The sequence below is a fragment of the Salvelinus sp. IW2-2015 genome, linkage group LG20, assembly GCF_002910315.2.
Source record: "Salvelinus sp. IW2-2015 linkage group LG20, ASM291031v2, whole genome shotgun sequence".
Lineage (NCBI taxonomy): Eukaryota > Metazoa > Chordata > Actinopteri > Salmoniformes > Salmonidae > Salvelinus > Salvelinus sp. IW2-2015.
In genome coordinates this window covers 74798985-74802489 of record NC_036860.1, presented here as the reverse complement: position 1 = coordinate 74802489, position 3505 = coordinate 74798985, and positions in this window count along the sequence as shown.

Here is a 3505-nt window from a genome sequence, read left to right as displayed (position 1 = left end):
AACGGTTCCAATCGTTTTTCCACCATTCATTTTTTTCATAGGGGATTTTAGAAACACTTCAAAATAAGGGCTGTGTTTTGTGTAGGCTTACCCTGGGGTGACGTTTTGATAACCATTTAAATCTCTCTCGGAGAAGGTGACTTTTATCAATATATTCGTCTCKATTTACTCTCCGATTCGAAAAATTAGCATCAAAGTAGACATCATGCAAGACTACAAATCCCTGCAAGCTCCTGCACGTCATCTCTATCTGACACCTTTGCTAACAGGTATTATATAAATMTAAAACTTGCACAAGACAGTTCACAGAATTGTCAATTTAAAGACATTTAGCCAATTTATTCATTACTACATGGTAGTTAATCTAGAGATTCTTAGCTTTGCCTCGATTAGGCAGTCTCATCCAGATCATCATGGCATTTGTAGTTCATTAGTATTTCATTTTGGGGGATTAAATACAGGCAAATATATTGATAAGTCACCTTGTCCCATGGAGATTTACAGTTATCAAAACATCACACCGGGGTAAGCCTACACAAAACACAGAAATTATTTTAAGTGTTTCTAAAATCCCCTATGGGGAAAATGAACAGTGGAAAAACGATTAGAACCATTTCCCCGTTTTGACCGCTAGGTTTTTAATGGGTATTATGACTCACACTGTGGTACTCTATATGGATAAATTCAGGAAGTTCAAAAGGACTGCACCCTGCTTGGTTATCAAGTACCGGGGCCCTCATTTATCGATGTTGCGTAGAAAAGCTTCTAAATTAACTGTACGGAAAAAAATAAAGTTGGCAAGTACAAAAAGGTTGGTATTTATCAATTGCTCGTACGCTTGATTTACACACACCTGTAAGTATTTTGCCTTGATAAATCAGACACGTTCTAAAACACTGTGCTTATGCACGTGAAGTCTCATTTACATAAAGACTGCCCTAAATGACCATTTATGAACACAAATCTTCCCTTTAAAGCTGCAAGAAATGTCACTAATTTCTGTTCTCCAACATGGAGAAATCAAAGAAAAAAACTTTTCGGACGCAGAAATAGAACCTTTGATCACTGAAGTGGAAGCAAAACAAGTCATACTTTTTGGAGAACAAAAAATTGCTTGGGAGAAGGTTAGTGCTGTGGTAAATTCTGCCTCATCTGACTGCAGAACAGTTAATGAAATTAAAAAGAAATGGGTTGATTTAAAAACATATGCCAAAAAAGGGATATAAGTGCAACAGGAGGGCAGAGTGACTCTTCACTGTCTGCTATGGACCAGCGCATTGGCAGCATAATTGGAGAGACCTCACACGGAACCCAAACCGCTCCGCGTGTGCGCCATCATGCATACATTTATTTGTCCCCCCACACCAAACGCGTCACGTTGACACGCATTGTTAAAAATATTCAAACAAAAATCTGGAACAATTACATTACGAAAATGTCATAAACCTTTATGGCAATTTAGCTAGCTAGCTTGCACTTGCTAGCTTAATTTGTCCTATTTAGCTAGCAGCTAGCTTGCTGTTACAGCTAATTTGTCCTTGGATATAAACATTGAGTTTGTTATTTACCTTGAAATGCACAAGGTTTCTACTTCCGACAATTGAATCCACACATTAAAACGGCCAACCGAGTCGTTTCTTAGTCAGCTCCTCCTCCTTTCTAGCTTTTTCTTCTCTTGACTTTATGCGATTGGCACTTTTCATAAATTAGGTGGCATTACCGGCCACTGACCTGTTTGTCTTTCCAGTCCCCCACGTGGGTATAACCAATGAGGAGTTGGCACATGGGTACCTGCTTCTATAAACCAATGAGGAGATGGGAGAGGCAGGATTTGCAGCGCGATCTGCGTCACAAATAGAACTGACTTCTATTTTAGCACTTGGCAACGCAGACACTCGTTGGCGCAATAATTMAATAATATAGATTTCTAAATGTATTTTGCCACGTGCACGCGACGCGAGCGAAGTAGTCAGCCTGTGATGCAGTCCWGAAACAACAAGAGATCAACACATCAATTCTTGGACTCAAACAGCAGCTGGAGGATGTATGCAACGGCCTGAGAGAGAAATCAACCATTGAAAGAACTTGTTGATTGTGTCAAACATGTGAGACAAATTCTGGCACAATGTAAACGTGTTTTCCTTGTCGATTTGATTACAATATTTGGAAGAACAGATACCTAAAACCGTTGTATGATATTGACTCTTGTCCTCAGTGTTAGGGCTATTATGGGTGGTGGGAAACACTCCCTGTCAGGCATGAGCTCATCGTGTCTGAGTGGGTCATTCCACTGAATGACACTTTTGATTGCAATGTTGTGAAGCACACTGCAAGCCTTGACAATGTAGCAAACCTAAAAAGGAATTTGCACATTGTATTACATCCACGTAATGTCATTTGAAGATATGTAATTTCATAGGCAAACCTTGCTAAGCTGGTATTGCAGTGMGCCTCCTGTCCCAGACAAGCACAGCCAATGCCCTTTCAGCAGGCCTATGGTGCGCTCCACTGTTGTTCTGGTGAGTGCGTGGCCTTGGTTGTACCTTGCCTCTTGTTGGTTTGAGGGGTTTGTGAGGGGAGTCATCAGCCATGTTTTTAATGGGTAMCCCCGGTCTCCTGCAGTTATGAACACAACATTCAGTTTCCCAGTAGAGGTCTAACATGGCAAATAAAACACAAGTCACTTACCAATAAGCCATCCATCCTCAACGGCTCTTTCCTGGAGGTTAGGGCCGACTGAACTGTTCTGCGCAATGAATGAATCATGTTTCCCACCTGGCCATTTGGCCACTACATTCAACAAAGCCAAATGTGAATCACAGATGACCTGCACATTGACAGAATGGAAACCTTTTCTGTTGACGAAGTTGAATTCGTTCAATGATGGTGCTTTRATTGCAATGTGGGTGCAGTCAATTGCTCCAATGACATATGGAAATCCTTTTTCACTTTGGCCTGTTGCACAGCAGTGTACGGTGTCGTGTCTTTGGCTATGCCGGATTAAGTGATATGACATGCTATTCTATAAAATCCTTTCTCTGTAATTAATATTACCTGATTGAGCTAATCATGTAAATGTAATTACTAGAAAGTCGGGGCACCACAGAATAACTATTTATACGAGCATTATCTTCGAATCAAACTCTTAAAGACCTTAGTCATATTTTACATCAATAGCAGTGCAATATATTAATCGTACCTTTATTTTCATCTTCATCTGGACAAGTTGTAAATTCTTGGTTATCTTCACGCCACCCTGGTCTAACAAGTTGAATCAGCAATACAAAATTGAGTTTAATTATTTTTACGTAAATACCTAACTAATCACGACAGAATTACATATACACAGAATGATCCCTACCTTGATTACAATTATGTCATAAAGGAAAACGTCCTAGCGGAACGGAACAGATTGACAGCTGGTACCAACAGAAAAAGGGGTTGGGTTTTGAGTGAAATAGCGGGACAGACTCGAAGAACAAGGGAGAAGCGTGTCTCAATCGCG